Source organism: Lagopus muta, chromosome 1, assembly GCF_023343835.1.
Source record: "Lagopus muta isolate bLagMut1 chromosome 1, bLagMut1 primary, whole genome shotgun sequence".
Taxonomy (NCBI): domain Eukaryota; kingdom Metazoa; phylum Chordata; class Aves; order Galliformes; family Phasianidae; genus Lagopus; species Lagopus muta.
The window spans coordinates 48,516,020-48,542,462 of NC_064433.1; the positions used below are offsets into that span (position 1 = coordinate 48,516,020).

The window sequence follows — 26,443 nt, forward strand, 5'->3', positions numbered from 1 at the left end:
TCAAAGTAGTGGTCAGAATCTGGAGGGCCCTGATTTCTTCCTTTTTTTTTTTTTTTTTTTTTTTTTTTTTTTTTTTTTCTTCTTTTCCTGCTATTTAATGTGTAGCTAAGTAATATTTCACAAAGTAGAGAGAAGGATGGCATATAGATTGTTCAGGCTCTGGGATGGAGCAGATTTTGCAGGACAGAGTTGATTGCTGTTGGGAAATACAGCATGCTGCAGGTTGTGTGCTGCAGATGAGGGTAGAGGTACCCTTACAGTGCTGTTCTGGGATCTCTAGATTAAAAAAAGCCATGTCATTTTCCAAACAGGATTGAAACATCTTAGTGGCAGCAGAATCTGACAAAAACAAGAGTTGGAATAAATACTTAATGCTCCTCCCTGTGAGACCTCTACTCGCAGTCAGTAGTCATGGAAAACAGGACAAAACAGATTTGGATTCCCAAGTTTGTGAATAGAGCTTCTTTATTTGCTGCTGCTGTGGAGCGAGGTGTTTTCCTCTCCTCCTCAGTTTGGCAGACCTCCTCTGTGATGTTCATAGCCCATGGTGGTAATGTGAAGAAGCTGCTGGAAGCTGTTGGCGTTTTGCAGAGCCTTGCCGTGGGATAAGTGCTGAAGGTAACAGATAGTCTGGCAAGTTTTGCTCTGCTTTTTGCTCCGCTGGATATGTTTTCTGTAACATGGAGCCATTGGAGTAGGTGAGAGTAGGGTTTGTTCCCCTCACCCCTTCTGATGGCAGCCCAGCTCATCTAACTCTGGAGCGTGAATGAGGGCTTGGGCAGTATTGAGTTCCTCCATGAGGCTTTGTTGAGAGCAAGCCAAGGGATTGGAGGTGTCTGAGCAATTGAGGCCTGCACAAGATTACCACTTTTCACTCAGCCTTCCTGAGGATATTTTTTTGAGAGAGAGCAGTGAAGAAATGTGCTGCTCATTCTCCTGCCTTCCCTTCTTTCATTCATCAAAGAGGTGATGGACTCAAGGCATACATCACAATGTACGTGATTTAAGAAAAAGGAAGAAAACAGGGCAAGAGAACATCATTTGCTACCTCACCTCACTTGGAGGAGTGCATTGGTTGGCAACTGTGGTCATGTTGGGACAGGGATGATGCTGTAATGGAGAATAACTTCTACCTTTGGACTGTTGGAGCATTTGGGGCATTACGTAGTCCTTCTCCAGCCCTGGGGATCCCACGTAGAGCATGGATCATGCTCAGCAGAGGTGAGGAGCAGCCCTTGGCTGCTGCAGCGGGCTGGATGCTGCAGGGCATCCTGGCTCTCTGGGGGAACACATACCCACCAGGGCTGTGCAACCCCCTGCCCAGGGGTGCTTTCCGACAGTGTAAGGCAAGCCTTCCAAGGTAGCAGAGCTGGGGGCTGGCTGCCAGGCTGCCTTTAATTCCCCCAGCTGGCAAACAGGAGGCCTGTGTCGGTTGCCGGGGCAATGGTGGGAAGCTGTGTTGTTTAATGAAGCGTTGGGAAGACTGCTGTTGGTTTTGGGGAGCGGAGGCTCCCCCGAGGCACAGGGGTGTCTGCCAAGGGGCTGCCGAGCCGGGATGCGGCGGGTGGTGCTGGTTGATGGTGCCCTTCCAGCAGAGCATGGCGGGCACTGGCATGTTCAATCCCCACCCCTTGGGTCTGTGCCCCTTCCTCTGAACTTGTCCTCTGCCCAGCCCACCCCTGAGAAGTCTCCTCTGTCCCACAGTTACCTGGACTTGCTTTCTCGATTTAAGCAAATGAAGACTCAGAGCATCAGTGCCTTCACAGTAAAGGTGACTTACAAAGGAAGGAGACGGGGTGTTGGGAAATAAAAAAGGGCCTTGCATTTTATGCTCCTTTCCAGTGTCTCTTTATAATTTAAAAAGGAGAGAGCGTGGGGCTTGGGCTTTCTTATCCCTCTTTGCCTCTTTTTCTTCCCAGCATGTTGTTTAGAGCACAAAAGGAATGGTGGGCTTGTTTAACCTTGGGGGGAGGGGGCTCCACGGACAGCTCCAGCACTAATAGGCTTAGGGCTATTCAGATAAAACTTCATTAACTGATTATTTAAAAAAAAAAACAAAAAACAACAACCTCTTACTCAGACCTGTTAAAAACCAAGGGAGTTTAAATGGGTGCGAACAAACAAATATTAGATGGAGAGCTTGTTTGAAAGTTCAGTAAGCCATGTCCATTTAATTCGAGGCTAAGAAAAATGCTCCCAGACCACAAGCCCATGAATTTTCAGGGAGAAAAAAAAAAAAGGCTTAATAAAACGGCTCTCTTGCAAAGGAAAAAGGAAGGAAAAAAAAAAAAACCCACAACAAAAACAACAGCAAAAAGCTGGGCTCTTTCATATGTTGAGCTATATCTGTGTTTTGCAAGGATGCACAGAAGGGAATGCACCTGATTTCCACCCCTCCCCCCCCCCCCCCCCCATGCCCTGCTCTGCACCTGCCCACTGCCAGGGCTGCAGCATCCCACGGGCGGTCCAGAGCTGCCATGTGCAGAAGGAGCCTTTCCCCCGGCATGAAGCCCACAGCCATCCAAACTCTCCTACCCCCTGTTGCTAGCCTCCCTCTCCATCCCGTTTTGCCTGCCTGGAGCGCCGCGCAGGGCTGGTAATTAAAAACCTTGGAGGGGGATATTATTGAGTTAACAGTAGTTATTTGTGAGGCTGCTGTGGGGGGGAGAGCGATCCATCCCCAGGGAGAGCAGCACTGACGAGGGGTGGGGGAGCGGGAGGGAGGAGGAAGTGGGGGCGAGATTGGCAGGTGACTGCCAGCTCCGACGAGATGACAGCAGCAGCAGCTCCGCCAGTCCCACTTGAGCACTGCACTGCAGGTACTGGGTTAATGGGTGGGAAGTGGTGAAGAAGAATATCAGGGTGGGTGGCTGGAGGGGAGGGCGTCGGCGTGGGGGAGCGGATTTCTGCCGAAAGCCGACATGGAGATGACACTCTCTATATACATGTAATCATTAGACTTCTCGTTCCCAAGAATATTTTCCTTCGTATCATTTTAAAAAATGCAGAGAAAGCTTTCCCCAGAGCCGACAGTATTCTACCTACAAGCACTCCCCCCTTGCCAGTATTGCCACGTTCTACAAAAACGGTCTGAAATGCTTTGCTATTTTTGACCATTTCTTTAGGATATTTGTAGTGAAATTTTAATTTTTCAGGTGCCAGGAATAGGCTCCTGGGTCCCACATCTTCCCTTTATAACGAGGCCTTTTTACTGAATGTGAGGCTGCATAACAATCTAAACCTCACAATTTTCTAGTTTGATGATACTGACTATCCAGCTAGAAAATTCACGTATCCTCCTTCTGCAGGACTGGCAGGTAAGACCCAGGCTGAGGTCCTGACTGACATCTGCAGACAACATTCCTGGCCATGCTTTCTCTCTCTCTCTCTCTCTCTCTCTTTCTCTTTTTTCCTCTGAGGGCAAAACATCTGTTTGCAGAGGGCTGAGGACATGAGCTGCACAGGGAGATAAAAGCAAAGAGCCTCATCCCATAAGAGTTCATAGATCTGTAACTCAGGGGGCTGGCAACAGGGTTTGGCAGGGGTTGAAATCCTTCTGTCTTTCTCCCTTCTCCTATGTTTGAGCTTTAAAAACAAAAACAACCAGGGTTATCTCAGACGTCCAATAGTGAGGATTTAGATGTCAGCCTTGCTATCAGCTTCATTCTTTGTGTACAAAGAGAGAAAGAGGATCACACGTTTGCGCCTAAGCTGCACAGAGTGGTGCCTGGCTTTATCGCAGGGGGGTAAGCAGTGCCTCTCCCCTTACTACAGCAGAGTCCGGCTCCAAGAGCCTTACACAGCCCGTCCTCCCTCTCCTGCAGCAGGAATCAAGTTGAAGGAATCGGGGCTGAGAGTTCAAGGCACACGTGTGGCTGTAGACCTACAGGATCTATAGGAAAGAGGAAGCTTAGAAGAATGCCTCTGTTCCGCTGCATCCCTGCCACCTCCACCAGTCACCTGTGAAGTATTTAGCCATAAATATGCTGCATTTTCCCTTTAATCTGTTACAGCTATGCAGTGGACCACCACCTACGTCCCCACATCTGTGATTTTACAGGCTTTAGCCCAGAAACCAGGTAGGATGTTTTGAGCTGTGAAAATAGTTGGCGGGCTGCTCTATACAGCACAATGTGGCAGAACCTGTGGCTCTGATGCATGCTGGTGTGCTTGTTGGAAACACCTGCAACAACAGGGGCAAATGCCCTTTTCCATGCTGACCTAGGCATGCTGATTTATGTTATACATGCAGATACGTATTTTGACTTCTTGACAACGGCAACTTCTTATCGGGCAAGTAAGCCTGCTAAATGGCAGCATGGCCACAGCCATCCGTTCTGAGGCCTTCTGGGCTGGACTTCCCAATGGGGATGGGGGCAGTTTCAGAACAGACCTGGCTTTTAGGCTGGAGGCTGCTCACAGTCTTCTCTGAGCAGCACTAGGAGCTCTGGGCATTCAGTAGCTTTGAAAATTACATTATAGGCATCTTAAATGGCACTTTTCAAGTGTACATTCATTTTATAGCTTAGCAGCCGGCCTTTTGGCCGTATATATAGATCACACATGCACAGAACTGCTTACTGGGAACAGCAGTTATTTCAATCTGAAGAAAAATTACACATTTCTCTTTGGACTTCTTCCCCTCTTTACGGGATGAGGATGCTCCTCGTTCTCCAATGTGTGGAGAGCTCAAGGTGCACACTGAAGCTCTCTGCCCATCCCTGCTGGAGCTGAAGGGGCTCACGGCTGTAAAGCGCTGCCCGCTGTCTAGGTGACCGCACCTCAACCTGCGGTGTTCTCAGTGTGACTGATAGGTGGCCATGGAGTTCAGATGCATGGAGCCTTGCTTGGGGGTGAAGGGGACGGGAGAAGAACCCGTAACTCAGATCCCACAGTTAATAGGGTTGAAATTTGGGGCAATTCTCAGGATAGCGGGAAGCAGATAAGACAAAGCCAGCGCTGGGAACTCATTTTAATTTCAACCATCTTGTGCCTGTGTAGTTGGCTGTCTTTGTTTAAAGAACTTGGCCTTCAGGTAGGTTTTACTGGGGCTGCTTGCATATCCAAAGAAGATGAATGGCTTTCCTTGAGAAGCTCCGCCAGCACCTTTGCACCCCGGCTCTCCTTCAGCCCCGTTTTCTCTCCTCCCTAATCTCCCTGTGCCCGGCAGCAAGCCTTTAGGGTACATGCGCAAGTGAAAGGAGCTGGAGTTGGGGAATTAATATTCTTGGAACATAACACCAGCAGCATGCACACGCTGAGGAGAATATTAGAGCTATTAGCGGTGGGAGTTTGGAGTGCATGCAATATCTAGATGGAGAATTCAGTGTGATTAATCTGCCTCTAAGCAGCAGCCTCCGGGCTCTGGGAATTCTGTGGCACGTTTGAAATCAGAACTTTTTTTAATTACCTTTCCGCATCAACAAAACAATTGCAGTTGTGCGAAAAGAAGCCCCTGTTCAGCCCCTGCCCTGGCTCTGGCTATGTGGTTTGGGACGAGACGCGCTGCCAAAGCCCTGCACTTTGCACCAGCGCAGAGGGATGCAGCCTGGGCACGTTGGCCGCTCTCCAAGGCAGGTAATGGTGGTGTGGGCCGAGGCGGAGCACGCCTGTTCTCGTTTGTGTGCGTGTTGGGTTTCTTGCTTTCCTCGCTCCTTTGCTCCGCTCTCCCCATGGCTGCGAGCACCCTGGCACTGCAGCAGCCATGTTGTGTGCCTTGCTGAGGGAGGTCCCCAAGGAAGAGGACTGGGGCAAACATGGAGGCGGGAGGGGAGAAAATGATCCAGTGGGATTCAGTTGTAAGAAAACTGCAGCCAAACAGAGAGTGAGGCTCTCTGGGGAGTATGGTGGGCACAGAGTTAGGTGGGTGCCCATAGTGTGCCAGCTGTCCTCCCTCTCCCAAGGAGAGCTCATCCCTTCCGTGGTAGCCTGTTGTGTTGCTGTGCTGGCACTGGAAGCTGTACAACGACACAGGCAGCCAGGGAACGTCTTCCCAGGTGCCGTGGCTGTGCCAGGGCTGGGAAGAAAATGCTTGAGGCGCTGGCATTCAGAGTCTGTGGATGGAGCAGCTCCGGCAAGGGGGAGCCTCTCAGAGCCTCTACCTGCCAGCCTGGCAGGGATCTGGTGGCTTCCCTTATGCATCCCACTCGCTTCATGCAGCATGGCTGTCCACGATCCATGCAGGATCCATGGAGGGTTGGCCTCAGAGGGGTCTGGAGCAGCGGCTGCAGATGGGTGGACACGCTGCAAGGAGCACAGCTGCCTCCCCTTTGGCTCTGCGGTTCAGATAACTTTATAGCATCGTCTGCAATTAGCGCTCTGTAATTTTTATACACGTATATTTTTGCACTTGGCTCGGCTGCGGCTGTGCCCTTGGCTTATTATCCCCCTGCATTCCTGGCCTGCGGGCATGATTAGCGCAGCACAAGGCTTTGGGTTGCCGCTCTCCAAAAGGAGGAAGAAAATTCTGCTTTAAACACAAATAAAAGGGCTTTATTTTTTTGCTTATTTATGAACATATTTGAGGTTGTGTTAAATTCTGGTAAACTGCTATTAAAAAAAAAAAAAAGAAAAAAATCTCCAACTGAATTAACAAAGAAAGCCCCAATTCCTGCAACTGTCCTGTTTGCGTTAAGCCAGTACTCAGTAAATCCCCTTTTTGGGGGGGGCTGTTTCAGAAATACGTTAATATTGTGCTCTTTTGCAACATCCAGGCATTGCTATGCATTCAAAGCCTTCGGGTGTTTCTTTTACCTCCACCAGCCTCCCAGGGCACCTAAAAACTGAAAATCGGATGGAGAACCGAAAACCTCACTGTTTATTGCCTTCCTTAGGCCTCGCATTCAACTCTGTTACCTTAAACCTGACCTTTACTACCCCTTTGATTCTAATTATAGCTTGAAAGTGGTTTCAGATCCTCAAGTGGAAGAAAAAAAAACAATCGAGTGCGTGCTAATTAGCGTTACCTCAGCCCAACCCGCCTCTGCCAGACCTCTGTCACCACGCGTCACTGCCGGCTTCTTCAGCACTGTGACCCGCAGTCCCCCCAGCCCCTTTGCCTTCCTGCCATCCCCCGGCACCTCTCGTCCTCTGCTGGGCTCCCTTCCTCAGTCTCAGCCCCAGCACGGTGGGGGTGGGTGGCTCGGTCCCAAAGGGCTGTGGGTGATGGGCAGTGCTGGAGGATGGCGCTGGTCTGGCGCTTGCTGCCCAAACCACTTGTGAAAGGTATTCCTCTTGTGGTCACAAACTTTTTTTTTTTTTTTTTTCTTTTTTTTTTTTTTTTTTTGCGGCAGGGGGTGGGATAGGAAAAGAGAATACGCTTTAAAAAAAAAAAAAAGCCATTTTCTGGGCCAGCCATTTCCTGAGTTCCCTTTGTTACTACTGCAGATATGTGTTTGAATAAGAGCCTTTTCCCCTCCCCTCTCCTCATCCTCCCCGTTCTGCCCTGCAGTGAAGTCACAATCCGGTGTTTGTGGGCTCGCTGTGATGTCACAGCCTCAGCCTTGTGACTTCACTCTGCTCAGGGAGAAGGTGCAGACGGGGCTGAGAGAGGAGAAAAAAGCCCCCTCCTCTTCCCTTCCCCCCTCCACCCTCTCGGTTTATAAAACCAGTAGCTGAGATAAATCGGAAGGGGGTGGGGAGAAGCAGCAGGGAAAGCTGAGAAAGATGCCAGAAAGGTACAGTAAATGGGCTTTATGTCTCTCTCTCTTTCTCGAAAGTTTAGAGTGTAAAAGAGGCCGCATCCGGCAGGCCACGCGCGCGGCCGCCCGCCCGCCCGTGTCTGCGTGTCACCCCGTGACGCCGCGGCCGCCCGAGGTGTTCGTGTGTGCGGGGGGGCGCGGGCAGGGGCTGCGGCGTCTCGCAGGGACGCAGCTGGGGCAGAGCTCCCCGCCGACGCCGGGCCCCAGCTGTTGGCTGCTCGCCGCAGCCCGGCTCCAGCCTGCAGCCCGACATAAATGGGTTATTGGGTTGGTGCATGTGCCTGCGTGGTTTGTTTGTGTTTGGAGCCGTTTGTGATTCCCCTCTCTTCCCGCATCACGCTTTTTGTTTTGGTTTCAGAGGGGTTTGTTGTTTTCCTCCAGCTCTGCAGGTTGGGAGCGGGGTGGGGGCCCTGACGGCGATGGGAGGAGGAGGGCAGGGCCCCGGGGTCACATTCGCGAGGGCTGAGAGGTGGGATTTCTTTTCTTAATTTTTTTTTTTTTTTTTTTTTTTTTTTTGACACAATAGCAGTGTGGGTGCACCAGCAAAGAGCAACCTCAAAAAAAAAAAGAAAAAAAAAAGGGGTGGAGGAAGGCGGGGGGGGGCAGCTTGCCCCTCCCTTCTTCTTCAGCAATTTTTTTTTTTTTTTTCCCCGCGTCCAATTTAGCGTTCATTTGAGATTTCGGACAAAGACGGGGGCAGTGGGTGGGCTGCTTTGAGTTTTGTGATATAATACGAGTGGAGCGAGAGAGTAAAACGCAGACAATTAGGGATCGGCGCGAGGGCTTTGCTCATTCAGCCTGCCGAGGAAGCCGTCATTTTGTGTTAGCGCGTGTGTCTGGAGGAGCAAGGGGAGCCGAGAGTGACAGGGGAAGGATGCTCGGCACCGTGTTGCGTTTGTACTCGCTAAGAGCCCGCTCCGGGAAACGGGCTTCAAAAGAGAGGGATCAGGGAGCGGGGGTCCTTCTAAATTTGCTCCTGCGGTGAAGCCGCTTCGTTACCAGCGTGTCACGGGGCTGCCTCCTGGAAAGGGAAAGGCCGGTCAACGGGCAGAGCGCGCAGGTGTCAGCCCGGTGCCCCGGCCCTGCCCCACACCTCGCCCCGGTGGCCGATGGCCGCCCTGCTCGGCCGTGCCCCGCCGTGCCCCACGGCCCAGCCGCCGCCGCCGCCGCGCTGGGTCTCTCCGCCGCCGGGTCACCGGGGTCCCGCTGCCGCCGCGCGTCCGCCCCCGCGACCCGCAGCGCGTCCCGCTTTTGTATTTATTTATTTCTCCCTGTCAACTGCTGGACCCTGGCTGTCCTCTGCCAGCACGTCTCAAGGCTGATGAATAGCACCCCCTGCAGTTACAGGGCTGAGCTTTTGTAGCGCAGATGTATAATTAATCGCGCGGCACTTTTGCAGTCGGAGCAGGCCGGCAGGCTCACGGAAGGCCCTGTTTGCAGCTTGGCAGCCCTCTGGCCTCATCCTGCCCCGACGCCCGCGGGGACCTTCGCAGGAAAATAATCCGAGTCTTGGGTGGCAAAATATCCCAAGCCCAAAGCGCCGCTGCCCATCGGGACCGGACCCCTGCCCCATCCACAGGGACTTGGGCTCCCGGCATCTCAGCACCATGGTAATGGTGTTGTTTAAGGGATTTGTGGTCTCCCCCTTCTCAGGGGGGAGGTGAGCACTCTCAGAGGGCAGGAGTGCCCCCATCAGCCCTTAGGGTAAGCTGAAAGGCCTGCCATCCTCACTTCTCTGAGGAGCAGCCACTGCAGGAGCAACAAGAGGCAGGGACCCCACAGAATGGAGGGCAGGGACATCCTGGGCGTGATTTAGCTACGATTAGACACAGAAGAGATTTTAAGCCTCATCATCTTGTCTGGGTACAGTGGGATTGTTCCCTGCAGGGTTCTCCTCAGCTCTTTATCTACACCTGCTTTTATATGACTCCTGAAAGAGCAAGAAAACAGCAGAGAAAACCTTTTGCTTTGAATTGTGTTCATCTGGGGACATCCGTCGCACAGGACTGTATCCAGAGACACTCAGGGAGAGGGAGCAGTACATGGCTTCAACCCCATGCCAGGATGTGAAGGGATTAAATCTCTTTCCAAAGCAAAGTGAAAGGTCCCCAGGTGCCTTCTCTCAGGCTCAGAGATTGCGGTGGGAGAAGTGAGGCAGGATCCAGCTGGGTGTAAGAGACCTCATCAAGAGGATAAAAGCATTTAGGGTAGAGGACAGTCTGCCCCCCTGAGTGGGGGGAAGCAATCAGTGTGGATGTTTAAGGGGCTCTCAGGAAGCCCTAGGCAGGAGATGCTTGTATCAGAGCTGCCTTTCCAGGCAGTGGTGAAGGGGAACAAGCTGAAAGCATTAATTGGTTCCCCCTTTCTGTTAAAATATTCCCTTTCTTGTAACCACTTTCTTTTTTTTTTTTTCTTTCTTTTTTTCTGACTTCAGTCTCAGTGAACTGCTAAGGAAACCCCCTACTTACCACCTAAGGCTAGTTGCTGACTTACTGTTTCTGGAGATGAGATAATGCTGGCTGATTACAAACAGGGTGACTACCCTTTCTCATCAGTGCTAGGAGAAAGCTGGCACCTAGGTCTGCAGCCTGAGGGATGAATCACACTGCAGGAGTGGGAAGCACTGCTGGTTTCAGAGAAGAGAAGTCATCCCAAGGCTTACCCCTGCCTTCTCCCATGTGGCCGCAGTGGGGGACTCCCGAGCCGCAGGCTGCTTCCACGGTGAGGTAGAATTTCACCCCAGCCTAACACTTCCTCTTTGCCAGCTTGAACAGCGTATCTCCTTAGACCTGGGTTCAGCCACAGTTACCGACCCCTCCCTGTAGACTGCAGTTCCCCCAGAGTGCTTCTGCTTCTTGTGAAAGAATTTGTGTTGGAATTTCCTTTTATGTTATTTGTGGCTATGGGCTATTTCTAAAATTAGCTGATTGAGTTGATAAGTAGACATGCGTCTTGGTTATTGAGTCTTTTCTTCTTGTGCTTGCTGGTGATACTCTGACAAGAGGAGCCTGCCTTCTTTTGGAGCCGGGATGGAACAGGCAGTACGTTAAGTCTAGTTACCCTGAGCACACTTACAGAAAAGTTAAATAGGTGGCCTCTGTTGCTAGTCACCTTTCTGGGACAGCTGTGAGTGCTGGTAAAGTTCCAAGCTGCAGGAGAGCATCCCTTCAAGAAGAGTGGTGACAGCCCCAGTACATGAGCAGAGGTTTTGTTAGTGTAAACCTGAAGTCACTGATGGTTGGCAGCTGAAAGGGTTCCTGGAATCCTGCAACAGAAACTACATCAGGTTCTACTAGATGTTCCCATCACTTGGACCTAAAGGTCTGCATGGACTTTACTGGATTAAATGCTAATATTCTTAACCCAAGTAGGTTTATTACCTGATAGTACCGTCATTGCTTGGGGTATGTGACTTGGGGGAATACATGCCTCTTTACCCCCCTCAGGTGTGTAGGTAGTGCTCCTAAATACCAAAGATTGCTGTGTTTGAAGCTCTAAGTTCTGTATGCTCTCGTGTTCCCTACCCCTCCTTGGAACTGAGCGTGACTGTAAAGGAACACAGGGCATTAAAATAAGAAATTAATGTCTTCTGAAATTTAGAATTAGGGCTTTTGAGCATTGTATGTACTTTTATGAGTCTCAAGATACAAAGTAATTAAAGCGGTAGTGTTTGAAGTGTTTTTTCCTCATGTTTTGTTAGCAATGTGAGATATATAAGTAAACAGTGGTGAAACCTCTAAAATATTTTTAATAAACCAATGTCTCTGATGAATCAGGAGCAAAAAGCGTCACTGCATGTGACAGAAAAAAATTAATTTGGTTTCTCTGCCAAGAAGTTAATGAGATTTCATGTAATGCATATATATCTTAAGTGGACCCTAAGTCTACTACTACACAAAATAAATACAGCCTTCTTAGCAGACGAGTGTAGAAGATCTAGCTTCTGGTTTAGTCTGCTGTGCTCTGCTTCGCCTCGTCTTGCTGCAAGCCTTGCTTCAGCACCGGGCTGTGTGCCTGGCCTCTGTACAGTGGTAGCAGCAAGGTGGTGGGAGAACAAATGCTGCTCCTTCAGGGATTCATTTTTTTTTCCTGGTTGGAACAGCTGAGATTGAAAACAGCTCTTGTGTGCATCGGGGAGGAAACCAACGGGGAGTGAAGTCAGAATCAAAATCTGAGCTGCCTCTAAAATTTGGGACTGTATGTCACGGGGATTTAAGCTTGTCAAGCCTGGAAATTCCCACTTCCCTGTAGGCAGAAAGAAAACCAACAGATGAAACCTCTGTAAAAGGCCAGCAGAATTAAAAGGAAAAAAAAAATCCCACTCTGTAAAACATGCTCTGGCAAGACAGAGTTGGTTTTATGTAAGGATGTTTTAAAAGATGGGTTCTTCTAATATTTGGATTTCTTCTTTTATTTAGATACGTTTAGCAATTCAGATAATGAAGATTTACTGATGGCCTTTTCTGCCTTGTTGGAGACAGTCTTGCCAGAGAATCATATTTGTGTGGCTTTCTATTTTAATTTCCACCTTTATTGCTTTGGACATCTGCATGGAAATGTGATCCTCTTTTCCTCAAAAGTTCAGCTTCTGTTGTTCCCAGCCTTTTCACTGGACTCGGATCTCTTTGTCTGCAACACCACAATCATTTTCACAGCAACTAATTCTGATTCTGCCAGGAGCAGCTTTTTGGCAGGAGGTAAAAGGAAGAAGCAGAAGAAGCCGAGCAGGTCTTAAGGTACAAAGGTGCTATTTTCATGAATCAGCTCCTTGTAATGGGAGGATGAGAGGACAGAAGTGTTGCAGTATTAAAAGATAGAGCAGGATTGTCTCCTGTATAGGTGATTTATTATTTTTTTTCCAGCTATGATTCACACTACCTGCCTTCAGCTGCTTTATCATTTTTCTTCCTTTGAGAAACTCCAAAGTCTTTCGATCCAGTTGGTGCTCTGTTGGGGGAATGGGGATCTAGGAATTAACACTAAGGCTTATGAAGATGCTGCTTGTGTCTGGAGGAGATCTACTTGCAAGTGACGCAGCCAAGATGTGACAGTCAGTAGCTGATAATCTGTGCTCTTCCAAAATACTTTGCAGCAAGCGCAAAGATTCCGTGACTGTTAGAGGGGGAAGTTCAATATCGGTGAATTAATGAGAGGAGAGCCCTCCCTGTCTGTGCTGCAGTTCCTTGGGAGATGTCTGATACTGCTGCTCCCTTGCACAGGGTCAGATGTAGCACTTCTTATCTGAAGTAAGCGTAAAAGAAATAGTATGGGAAATCCTGGGGCTGGATGGGAAGAGAGTGAGGAGATGTTAATGAATGCAGCCATGCTGATGTCTTTCTTGGAGGAAGAGAAACAGTCTCGCTGCCCTTGCTTTACACTTGCTTAAAGATTTAGCTGTCCCACCGTGAGTATCAGCTTCAGTCCCTGGTTGTGTGACCTGTAGGTGCCCGATCTCACTGTCATCTTTTGTATTATCTATCTTCAAGCTAGTCTCTAATGCCTGTTCCTGTAGCATCTAAGTGCCTCCAGATGAAAGCTGCAGAAGTGCAGTGGCGAGCCTATGCGTGGCATGAAATTGTGTAGTAGGGGGAAGGATTAAAATAAGGGTAATACTTCGAGGGGATGGTTTCTGTGCTTGTGAAAAATCTGTGTGCCTGGCTCTGTGGAGACCTCAGCCTCCTGGTGCTGCTAGTTCAATGCTTTTCATCAGCAATGAAACCTTTTATAAAAAGAAGAAATCTCTCAGAGGACCCCACCAGCTGCATGCAGACATCGTCTTTCCACTAACAAACAGTGGAGTCTTTGCAGCATCTGTTATTGACAGACTCATTCTTGAGCCTGCAGGCTGCGTTTCTTACAGCCCTGCTGCATTCCTCCTCCCTTTTGGGCAGAGGGAGCTCAAGGAAGGGTGGGGGGGGGGGGAAATGATGGGTGGTGGAGGTCACTCTGCATTCCTTCTTCTCCTCCCCCCCCACCGTGAGCTGCTAATATATGCTCCTGGAGAGCCACCACAACTGAGTAATCACCAAATTAGGGCTGGATCAGAAGTGATGACCTCAGGGACAGGAGGAGACTCTCCATCTCCATTTGCCAGTGCTCTCAGGGTCAGAGGGAGATTTTTCTCGGGGATCTGTGGGAGAGGGCAAAGGGATGTGCACAATAAGCATCACATTGAGACACAACAGGAAAAAACCTTGCCTTTTGCCACTGGCAGAGCTCAGATCTGCTGAGAGTCAGTGCTGCCTGTGTAATGTGCAGTGGCAGCAGCACAGGTGGGAGCAGTGGCATTCACCAAGGGGGCTTAGTTTCACCCCAGACCTCCTGTCCTCCACAGGGGAGGCTTTCAGTCAGAAGGGTTTTAGTGAGGTGGTCCCAGAATGGCTGCAGACAATTATGGCAGAGCCGGCTTTCTTGCGCTAAATGCAGGAACTTAAATCTTTCTCATGACTGTGGTGTAGCGCATCTGCTCGATTTATTATACTCTCCAGTTACAGAGTGCATTGCTGAAAATTTACATGTGAACCTGTTCAGTTTGTTACGTCGATTTTAAAATTGACACTTCAAGGGTTTGTTCTGCTAAGTGATTCTTTTTGGCTTGAAATCCCTATTCTCTCTTTTTTCCCTTCTTGAGAACTGAGAAGCAATCTGGTCACTCTCTGCCTGTGTAGGTACTACTGATGGCTTTGCACTGAGGCAGGACTGCTTGTGTGGCTGCTGCATACCAGCTCTGGACATCTGTCAGCCCGATAAGGGCCTGACAGGGTCATAATAGGGTTACTCTCTGTTAGCACTAACAATTAATGTCTTATTGCTAACAATTTTTTGTGTGACTGATCATCATCAAGTAGCTGTTGTTGAGTGGACAAGTCAGAAACATGAATTTATTTCTTCTGGAAGGAAAACAAAGCATTCAGTCGCCAAGAAGACACAAGAAAAATTGGTGATGAAGCAAGGTATACAAATGAGAGTGTTTTTTTCCTCTGGAGTCTGCAGAAAGCCAAAAATTAGTTTCTGAGAGAATTAAATTATCTGTTCAGTTGGGCTGTGTCTTAGGGCCTGCAAAGTTGATTCGGAAGCAGCAAAGTATATGGGATCTGTGCTCATGTGATGGTGTGATAGAATGCTGTAAGGAGACCTCACTGTGGCCTTCCAATACTTGAAGGGAGCTTATAAACAGGAGGGAGAATGGCTGTTTATGAGGGTGGATTGTGATAGGAAAAGAGGGAACTGTTTTAAACTGAGACAGGGAAGGTTTTGGTTAGATATGAGGAGGAAGTTTTTCACTCAGAGGTGGCGATACACTGGAACAGGCTGCCCAAGGAGGTTGTGGATGCCCCATCCCTGGAGGCATTCAAGGCCAGGCTGGATGTGGCTCTGGGCAGCCTGGTCTGCTGGTTGGAGACCCTGCACATAGCAGGGGGTTGAAACTCAATGACCACTGTGGTCCTTTTCAACCCAGGCCATTCTGTGATTCTGTGATAGCTTATATAATTGGGGTCCTTTGTTTTCATTCTGGATGTTAAGGGATCCTTCCCATTCCTAGAGGTGCCTGCTGTAGTGTAACAGCTGACATTTGGCGTTGCCCTGTATTTATAGCCTGTTCTGTTGTCTTTTTTTTTTAAACTCCAGTTCATCCTTGTATATTTAGCCATGCCGTTTTGAACTTTGAGACATTTTAAGAAGAGCTTCTCCTCTTACGTCCCTTGCAGCGCCTGTGAGCAGGCACTTGTGGGACGGAGATGCTGCGGGGAGCGCCGGGGGTCCGGTGCTTTGCCGTGCAAACCCACTGCTTCTGTGCCGGTGGGAAATGTCTGACTTGTGATCCTCGTTTCGCTCATGGTTTGGTAGTGCTTTCTCTGAGTGCGTTTCCGATTCACGCCACAACTTCGTTTTGTCCATGGGATAAGAACTACGTGGTTATACCAAGGGCAAAGCTGTGTTTTCAGTTAAGGCGTAACTCCCAAATTTCAGGTTGACACCAGACTCGGGAGGGCTGAGAGTCCTAAGGCCGCGGGCCCTTTAAGCGTGAGGCGGCTCCGCCGCGCGCCCCCCGCTCCCGCCCACCGCCGCGCGCGCACACGCGTAAACGGACGCGAGCGCGCGCGCACGCGCCGCTCCCCCCTCCCCTTCTCTCCCCTCCGCCCGGCCGGGACCCGCCGCCTCGCGCCGTTCCCGCTGGCGCGCGCTGCCTGCCCAGCGCCCGCCGCCATTGGCTGCCGGGGGTCAGCTGACCCCGTGTTATTTCCTGTGTGTGCGCCCCTTTCCGTGCGTGCGGGCGTGTGTGTGTTCGTGTGTGAGAGAGGGGAGAATGGAGCCCGACGGCCCCGAGCCGCCGCCGGGCCCCCCCCGGCCCTCAGCAGCCCCCCGCAGCTGAGCGCCCCCGCCCCGCGCTCGCCTCCCGCGGCGGCGGGGTGGGGGGGGAAGGGCCGCAGGTAAGGGGCGGCCCCGCTCGGAGGTCGGGGGCAGGTGGCAAGGCCCGCCGGGGTGGGGGCGAGGGGGTGCGGGGCGTCCCTGAGAGCTGGAGGGCGGGCCTCGGATGGGGGAAGGCTTGGAAGGGGCTCTGGGGGAGTTCTCACGTGGCCCGGATCGCCCCCACCCCTCTTTTGTTGTTGTTTAGAGATATGACGCGTGTTCGCGCGTCCAGAAGGCCGCCGCGCCGGCTGGGTGCTGCCCACCTGTTCCACTGTGGCGGGGAGCGGCCTATGGCAGGAGCGGGGTGGTCCGTGGGGGCCCAGCGGTGCACGTGGGCTGCCCCACGCACACGGGTGGTGCACGCGGATGGCTGCGCTCGGGGCTCGTGCCTCTCCCCTCCGTTGAGCGGGGTGAACCTCGCGTTGGTTGGCAGAGGAGCACAGAGCGCTGGGCTGCTGTAAGGGCCGCCTGTCTGGATGTGGTGGGGAGGACCACTGCTGGCAGCCGTTTTCCGTGCCTCGAGGAAGGAACGGGAGAAAGTTATGTAAGCGAGGTGTTACAGCCCTGTGCCGGAGCTGTCTGATTAGTTACTCTTGTTATTAGGCTGAAAATTGGGCTGCAGTTGCTTGTGAATCAACAAGCATTTATCGCCGTGTCAGTTCGGTGCCATCATCCTTTTCTTTGGGTCTTAGCCACATCATCACACTTTCCATTTGAAAGGCATGCAGTTTGATTAAACTACAGAATTGTTCCCTGTACTGTTCCTTTTATCTTCTGAAAACAAGAGAGAAAAATCAGAGATGCCAGTGAGGGAACTGAGGATCAGTTTCTGAGCTTGCTATGTTTAGGTTAGTATTTGAAAGCTATTCATGTCTGCAGTAGCTGTTGCCATCTGTTGATTCCATGGGCAATTCTTAGGCGCGCTTGCTGCGTCGCGTGCTTCTGATCAATAGCTGTGCGTGTTGCAGTTGCTCACCTTCAGCTGTCTGTGCAGAGCCTTTCCACTCTGCGGGAGGGGACGGGTGATTGATGGCCACGCAGCAACCTTTGGGCTTCAGATATAGCACGTTAGTTGAACCTGGTTCAGAAAGGGGTGTCCATTTGGTTAAGTGCATGTGTTACATGCAGCAGTGCTTTAAAGTATTTTAGTTTTCATTTAGCTGAGAGGCCTTTTCTTTAATAGGCCACCCTACAAGGCAGAGATTTGTTTCCTTTGTTTCTTAATCTGTTTCTTCCTTTGGGTCTGTTTCTTAATTCTGTTCTCCCTGCATTAGGTTTGGTTGGCATATAAACGGGTAGCTGTGTTAAAATGATGCAGATAGAGTAATTACTTAAAAAAATATATATATATTCGTCAGTCATCTGTCTCTTAAAAAAACTTTACTAATAGTATTTGTTAATTTCTTTAAAAGGCTGGCATGTACAGTGCATGCTTTTTTTTCTTTTTCTAGTTAGCAAGTAAACTGTTACACTTCTGAGGCGCAAGAATGAGCACTTTTTACATCAAAAATATGCTGTCCATTCTTAATTGGTTGTAGTTTTGGGGATAACCTCAGACAAACAGGTAACTCTGGGGCTTTCTGCTAACGTGCTTTAGTGTTCAGGGGAGGTTTTTGGACCTTCCTGCAAGCTTGGCATTCTCTAGACTACTTAGCTTTAAATCTGCTAGCATCCTTTTGAGTAGAATATTATGTGTTTTGACACAGTTTGGGCTTTGATCTCTAAATCAGATTTCGGAGGCTTTGGGAATTATGAAACTTGCATTTTTTTGCTGAAATGCGTTCTTTAATGTACCTCTGCAGCCTGGGGCAGGTTAAGGATGTTTCCCAGTGTGAAAGCGCTGGGAGCAGTTTGGTTGTGTCTTTAATGGGAGGTCAGAAATTTATTTTGTCCTCTTCTCAGTTATTAATGCTTCATAAAGAGGGCCAGAGGTGAATTTTTATGAAAGGAGTAAATCTGTTCCTGTAATGCTTAAATAAGATCTGTAGGTTATTCAAATTAAACAGAAAATCTGTTTGTGCATTACGTTTAGAAAGGAGCTCCTCATTGTCAGAAGAAACTTCCATAACCTTCAGCTGAAGAACTGGAGAGACGTGAACTTTTCTTACATTTTAAAGGGTACTCAGATTAACCTTAAAAGCACAAGACAGTATAAGTGCAAACCTTCTTAATAAGGGTTTGTATATGATTGCTACAGGCGTAAATTCTGGAGGAAAAAGAGTGGAACGTTCAGGTTTTGAGATCTCCCACTTCCTGTTGTTGGAATGCTTACAAAGAAGTCCATTTGGGCTCATGGTACTGTATTAAAAAGCAAATCACTGTGTGCCCTTCTTCCTTCCCTTTTCGGTCATGTTTAACTAAGCCACCCATGAAGCACAGCCAGATGACAATAAGACCCTTCTTAGAAGGGTCCCTGTGTGGGAATTGTACTGCACAGTTCCTGTTGCAACTCTTAACAGCTTGGCAGGTTGCTGTGTGAAATGAGGGCATCAGAGGTAATAAACGTGAATAATTTTCATGCTGTTCTGCTTCCCTATAATTTGAGATAAGGGTATACTTAGGAGTTTATAGCTGGCTTGAGCATATCTTACCTTTTGGCACGGAGTATGCCAGATCCCCATTTGGGTCGGGTAACTTCTTAATTAAAGCATTTATTTTGTTCATAACCTGCTCGATTATATTTTATACTTATGGAGGGTATTACACTATTGGTTTTGGAACCTGAGTTCTCATGACTTCCAAAGATCCAGGCATGTTTTTGGCAGTGCTAACTCTTCAGGCTTCAGAATGAGCCGTAACTGGCTGTGTGAGAATTTGTTACTTAACTGTGCAGTTGGCCTCCAGGACACGAAGGATTACCTACAGCAACGTGAGTTTGTGAAGAACCAGCTAACAGCACTCAGTGGAGTCCCATGACTTCCACACTGATTTATTTGCTGGTGGAGACTGGTTTGAGGCCGACAGACTCTTCTCGTTCGAGTAACTAAAATCAGGGAGCATAAAGTGGATTTTTGTGACTCTCTGTGCTGAGCTCTCCATCTCAAAATAAATAAGCAAACGAATTGCTTGTTTAGCTTTTGGACTTCTAAGGCATAAACTGAAGATAGCCTCAAGTATTTCTAATCACTTCTAATAATGTTGGTGAGCTATGTGGGGAAACAAGTAATATGGAAATTTGGCACTACTGACAGAGGACACAAATACAATGTAAGTGGAGTTGTAAGCTCTCAAAATGTGTAGGAAGGACTGCTGTATTTCAGTTCTGGTAATGGGATCCTAATGGCTGGGTCTGTTTATATATATATATATGTGTGTGTGTATGTATATATGTATATGTATATGTATATCTATACAGATAGATAAACAGACAGATAAAGTTGGTGCTGTTACCTTGACCTAACTCCACTCCTTTATGGTTGTTGCCTAGATGTCAGTCTTAACTGATCAGGAAAGTAGAAGATTCTGTTCTGCAGTTGAGCTCAGTGCTGCTCGTGCATCTGTGTAACATCACAGAGTCTAGCTGTGGCATTCCTTGACTTGTTCAGCTGAGCCTTTCTGCTATTGCTTTCCACTGAGTTATGTGCTGTTTTGTTTGGGAATGTTTGGAAATGCGTACGATTTTCTTCTCTGTGCCTTTACATGTGTTTCCTTTCAGTTTAAAAAATAAATAAATCTACCAGAAGCCAAAGCCTCAAAATGTGAAGCTGACTTGCAATCATAAGCTGATTCTATTTAGCCCTGTTGGAAAGTAAGGTCAGTTTGGGATGTTCTACAGTCTGTCATATTTGCCTTTGAAGAGGGGGGAAAAAAAAATAGCAGCTCTTGAACTTGTTTATGCTGCACCTGTGAATGTGAGCAGTCAAACTTCAATTTTGAGCTGGGTACAGCAAAGCATTAATGTTGCAGTAAAATTTTTTTCTTTCCCCATCAGTTATCTGTTGATTCCTTAAGATGAAAGATGAGAAGCGACAGAAGAAAGTGCGACCATCCTCTTGCTGGATTCACTGACAGCTGATGGATATGCACGTGCCTAGCGCAGCACTCCCTGTGTTTCTTCTACTGCGGTGCTCATAAGTGATATTAGTACTGAGAGGTTAGAAAAAGCATTATGGGCTTTCTCTCTGAAAGCTCTGAAGTCCCCTTGGAATCTTGATGTGGTGGCCAATTGAGAAATCCAGGATTTTTTGCCTGTGTTGTGATGCAACAAGTACAAAAAAAGAAGGCAAGGAAAATCACTTTCCCCTCTTCTTTGTAGGCACCCAGCATGCATGCGTTCATACTGATAACTGCACGTGGAATAACTATTCCACGCTAGAACATGGTGATGTATTTTTGGAGGGCTTTCACTGGTCTGACTGAACTCAATCATCTAATTGCTAGTAAATGTGGAGTTGTAAACCACCCTCAGATGAGTTCTGATAAGAGCTCTGTGCTTAGCTGGAAATTGCACAGGGAACTGTTTTGTTAGAAGCTTTCATTCAGTTTATTGGGAGTATTGTTTGTATCACTTCTTCTGTGAAAGATATATGCTGTAAGCTCTGCCTTGGTAATAGCTTTTAACTGAACTAAATACCAGTTACTAGTACCTGCTAGGCACCAGCAGGGCTGGTTGTATAGATGGCTTTTGGCCATATATAATATTGCTAATGACTCTGGAACACATACCTAAAACTTACGGGCTAAAAGAAAAATAGGTGCTGCCACACCTTCCAGATCTTAAAGGAGTAAACCATTGTGAACTGCAGCGACGTACTGTTAGTCAGCTTTCAGCTCAGTGCCTGCAGTTCACTCATTCCTTCAATCAGGTGATTGGATACACTTGGATTGCTGTGAGATTTATCCAGTGGTATTTCCCATGGATAAAAGTTGTGGAATAATGGGAAAAGCGTGTGTGATTTTTTTATCAACACAAATGGTTTCTGACTCGCTGCCTGGGAAGCACAGTGAATGCTGTGTGGTCAGCATTACATTAACATGTTTTTTGGCTTTGTTTCTCCCTTTGACTGATTTTTGTTTCTTTTTCTTTGAATGAAACTGTTCTGTCACGTGCTGTGCACTTTGGCATATCGCTGCTTTCCTTTTCTTTCTTCACGTGTGTGGAAGAGGGCAGGTTTCCCTTCTCCACGTCCTTCACCATGCTTGCACAAACTGTTGTCAGCTTTTCTGATGCTCTTCATGATGCCCATGCGTTGTGCATACTGATGGGTAAAAATGATCTCCTAGCTAGATCTTGAGAAGTTTGATAGACACTTAGCAGACAGCAGGGTAAGTGAGCTGGGCAGAGCGGTACAGACGGTGGGAGCAGATTGCCTTTGTATGGCAGGGTGACAGCGAGCAAGCAGCAGCTTCTCTTCGTACTGCTGAAGAACGTGGGCTCTGGGAGTGTCACTGAGACTTGCTCTGAAGTGACACTGTTGTTCCGTGTGGAAAAATAGCTGTGCCATCCTTACCCCTCCCCTCAGAATCGTTGCATTTTAACGGAGGAACAGTCTTTGCTTTTCACTCTCGTTTACTGTGGAAGTGCATAAAGGGAGCTCGGCTGATGCTGAGTTACAGGTTGATGGGGCACACGCTGTGGCACGGCGTTGGCTTTGGGGATGAGCCAGGGAGATCTGCTGCAATGCAACTTTCAGCATCTGCCATTCTGATTGGATCAGCACATGTTTGCTGCGGTGCAGGGAGCTGGCTGATGAGTCTTACCTCCTGATCTTTTCCCTGTGGCTGTGGCATGCTCTTCCATGTTCAGCATCTTAGATTGGCTCTGCTTCCTGCGTTTCAGTCATTGGGGACAAAATTTGTTTCCTTCTTGAGAATTGCTCGTTTGAATACAGGTTTTTGGTGTTTTTTTTTTTTCTTTCCCAATGATGCTAGTATTGTGCAATTAAGATAAACAAATTTGACTCATCAGGAATTTTTGCCTTGCAGAAATAAAATTTTCTGTATGCTTGAATGGCGGAATCTGTGGAAAACCAATGTTGCAGGTACACAGTGGAGTTCTTGAAGGGTTGGTTGCTCATTCCCACTACTGAAAGAAGTGAGGGGAAGTTAAGAGGGTTAATTACATGCATATCCTGCAGGCTAATCAAAAACCTGTTGGAGTTGATAGAAAAAGAAGCACTGACTTCAGTGAATCTACATCAAGCTCCCAGCAAAAGCACATCCCTCAGCTGTGAAGTGGGGTCAGGAAATTCCTGAAGGCAGATAGGAGGAGGAATTGAAAAACAAACTTCCTTGCTTGTGAACACTGTAGTTCCATGGATAAAGACTTTGTTAGGCTGTGTTGCTCTTGAAACCTTTTCTGACCAGACCCTTGTGTACATTGCCATTCTGAAAGAAGCTAAGGAGTAAGATCCTTTGTTAATTAGCGAGACCTCTGCAAATGCGTGAGCGTTCTGGAGTGATTATATGTAATCCATTGTGTATGATTTGTTAATAGTCCTTCTATATTAAGCCTCCTGTTGAGGGGAGGCAGGATGGAGAAAGAGTTTTCTGTGGGAGTTGTTGTTGTTCAGGTGTTTTCCCCATTGTTCTTCCTGACGTACAGGATGACTGATTGCAGGAACTCAAGTTTCAGATTGATGGGGCTGATTCTCAGAGTGGTGGGCCATCTACTGCTTGCTCTCTTACTTTGCCATCTTAATGTAGCTTTTACAAAAAATTGTGTTCAGAGTGCACCATCTTTGTTATCCTCCTCTTACTGCATTTAAGTGTTCATTCTTCTCCAGTGCTGAATTCTTCCTGCTTCTTCACTTTCAACCGTTAACTTCATAATAGTTCGTTCAATTTCTTCAGGATGTATGCTGTAGAGTATGAGACAGCGTACTTGCGGTGGAAGCTTTCTGCATCAGCTTTTCAACACTGTATTTCTGTCAACAGTTTTAGAAGCAGCCCTGCACTTCCATTGTGGTGATACTGAAATCTGCTGGGGGTGGAGAGAGCTTTTGACCTGTTCTGTGGGATGATCTGCATTTGTAGCTTCTTTGCTTCTGTGAACTGCTTATGCTCATTAGAATTAATTTTTCTGTGTGTGGAGTTGTCTGGCTGCTGTTGTCATTCACTGTGTCTTTGGCTGGGGCGGCAGAGCTTAGGAATATGAGGTTAATCGTCTGCAATTTGAAGTAGCAGGATGCAGTGTCCTGTTTCTTGATTACTGTGGCCTCAGTTCATACCATATAATTTCAGACATTTGACTGAAAGGTATTAGTTTAATCACCTTATACTTCTAAAATAGACATGGAAAGAGGTCTTCTGGAAGACTTTCATTGACTCTGTGGGAAGCTGGTGAGAGCAAACCAAGTTAAATGCTTTAGGCTAAGGATTAGTGGTGGAATTCTTAGGTTTGGGTTTAATTCCTGTTTCTTCCAACACAATATGAAGCTCTGCTTCCTTTTGGTCATCTGCTTGGTGGGTATGCCAGCAGAAGTGCAGTGAGGGTGCATGGTGAAACGATTTACAAAGCTGGTCCTGTTTGCAAAGAAAACCTCCAGTGAGGGGATAGGAGTGAGAATTACGAGGCTGGAAAGGCAGGAGACAGCTGGAACTCCTTCAAGTAGTATGGACACTGAAGTCATCTTTTTGTTGAATCACATGAATATTTGAAGTACTAGTATGAATGTTTTCACCTGTCTCCCTGTAATAGGGGGTGCAATCTAAATTTCTGCCTGTTAATTGCTTTTTAGGAGATAGCACTGTACTGATAGATCTGCTTCAACTTTTGGCTTCAGCATGAGGGAGATAGTGTGGAACCTGAGGGGCTGGAGGAATGTGCCAAGTGTTGTTTAAAGAATGTGGGTTGAAGCAGACCTGGTTGTTTTTCAGTGTAAGTCTTAAAAGTGCTTAATTTTTCTGAGATGACTTCTGCCACTTTTTTATTATGTTGGATGAAAAGCCTTATTTTTCCCCCTAATGTTCTGTCAGGAAGAATCACGTGAATTTGCCCGTGCGTTTATCTCAGGCCTTCCATGGCAGCAGTACGGAGCGTGTCCAAAGGAGGGCAACAAAACTGGTGAGAGATCTGGAGCACAAGTCCTATGAGGAGCAGCTGAGGGAGCTGGGATTGTTCAGTCTGGAGAAGAGGAGGCCCAGGGGAGACCTCACTGCACTCTACAACTGCCTGAAGGGAGGTGGTGATGAGGAGGGGTTTGGCCTCTTCTCCCAGGCAACAAACAGGACCTGAGGAAATGGCCACAAGTTGTGCCAGAGGAGGTTTAGGCTGGACATGAGGAAAAACTCTTTCTCTCAGTGGTCAGGCACTGGAATGGCTGCCCAGGGAGGTGGTGGAGTCGCCGTTCCTGGCAGTGTCCAAGAGGCATCTGGATGAGGAGCTATGAGATATGGTTTAGTGCTTGTGGTAGCAGTGGGAATGGGAAGGTTGGACTAGATGATCTTACAGGTCGTTTCCAACCTTGTGATTCTGTGATTTGCAAACCTTGCACAGCCAAATGACTCCTAAATCTTTTTGTTTCAGGGGAAGGATAAAGTACTAATCTGGGAGGAAGACTAATAGGCTAGTGAAACTTGAGAGTTCCAATGCGTAGCTAAATTTCTTGTGTTATCTTCAAGGAGTAAAGATTATTGGTAAAAAGCATGGAAGAAATAATTTGAGTACAGCCTTAATGCAATTGGATGGCGACTGATTTTAGTATTCTGAGGTTATCTCTACTTGATGTTGATGTTTTTGCATGTAATGTAACTAGATTGTGTGATCCTCAACAATGGATTTATCCTCATTTGTGGATTCAATTCTTGTATACTGTGTGTAAACTGCATTGTGATAAACCTGCACATAACTGATAGAGATTTTGTGTTAATTTACTTCATTTGCCTTAGAGTTCCCAGGAGTCTTAGTTACAGGCTCGTTGCAGCAGGCATTGTAAATCAGAATAAAAAGGTTTGATTGTGTAGACTGCTTTGAATAGGAGGGAAAAGAAAATACAACGTATCTTGCTGTGTTAATATTTAATGTATGACCTCAGCATCCATCTTAGCAACTTGCCATAATTCGGAGACATAATGCATTTAAGACCTCAAAGGCAGAGGCTACTATTTGGTATGGACAATTTACAGAAGTTAATGTGCTAGTGGGGTTTTTTGCTGGTTTTTATTATTTTATTTTACTTTTTAACCTGCTGTTGTTTTGAGTACTTGCGATAGTGGTCTCACTTCTGCAATGAAAGTGGGAGCTTGGATGGATAAAAGTTCTGCTGGGCAACACTATTCAGTCTTTTCTGCTTCCCTCTTGCAATTAATAATTGACTCCTCCTTTTCTCTGTCAATTTTATTAACGGAAAGATGGTGGTGAGGTGGGAGTTGTCATACCTTTACTAAATGTCCTCTCTCTCCTGTGTGAGGAGTGAAGAGCAGATCGAGAGCTGTCCTTGAAATGGTTGCTCTGATTTTGCTATATTGCAGAAGCTGGGATGATGTTCCACTGTGGAGACGTTGGAGTCATGGATGGAGGTGAATTTTCGATACAAATAATGAATTGCAAATAATGAATTGCTCAAACGTTCGGGACAGCAAGTGCTTTGGATTAGGATTGTGTGATCAGCTGGTACGAAGCTTGGCAAAAAGGAATGGAGGCTTCAGTATCATTTTCATTTTGAACGGAGGCTGAGGTTGTTTGACTGTTATGTAAAAATGAAGAGCCTTTTAAATACGAACTTCTGATTTCAAGTGCTCTTCAGTAGCCACAGCACTTAAGCAGTTCCTGCTGTGTCCGTTTTGCTGGTGCGGATGTTTGTGTGACGATTCAGTGGATTGGATCTGTTAGTTCAGAAAGGGCTTTTTCCCCTTGCAGAAGCATTTCGCACCCATAACAGCTCCGTGGTGCAGCTTGTGTCCTGCCTGACAGCCGAGTGAGATGCTGGCCGTCCTCATCTGGTGCAGAGAGGGCTGACCGTACATGACTAGCTGAAGTTGTAGTGACGTTCAGCATAAAACACAATCCTCTTGAATAGGTTCTTACTGTTACTGGTGGCTGGTAAAAGATAAGCTGAATAACTTTCTGCAGTCGCTTGGTGGACTTTTAGAAGCTATTTACAATGCACCTGTACTGTCAGTTGGAACAGAAAACCAGTAACCATAGCATATCCTGAGTTGGATAAGAACCATTGAGTCCAACTCCTTGCTCCACGTGGCACCACCCAAAAATCAAACCCTATGTCTGAGGGCATTATCCAGATGCTCCTTGAGCTCTGGCAGCTTGGGGCAGCCCGTTCCATGCCCACCACTCTCTGGTGCAGACCCTGTCCCTGATCCCCAGCTGCCCCTCCCTTGACACAGCTCCATGCCGTTCCCTCGGGCCCTGTGCTGTCACACAGAGCAGAGCT

General features: G+C 47.7%; 1 protein-coding gene across 4 annotated transcripts in view; it reads left to right on the forward strand.

Moving 5' to 3' along the window:
* TCF20 (transcription factor 20) overlaps nucleotides 1-26,443 on the forward strand; it is a 115,561-nt gene that overhangs the window by 38,162 nt on the left and 50,956 nt on the right. Inside the window, exon 1 of one of the 4 annotated variants that reach the window (XM_048934078.1) lies at nucleotides 7,527-7,676. The exons of 2 other annotated variants lie outside the window; for them this stretch is intronic. The gene's annotated coding sequence lies outside the window, so the exon portion shown is untranslated. Of the gene's footprint in view, nucleotides 1-7,526; nucleotides 7,677-15,959; nucleotides 16,133-26,443 lie in introns of those variants that run through there. One more of the 4 variants, XM_048934075.1, reaches the window with a different exon arrangement.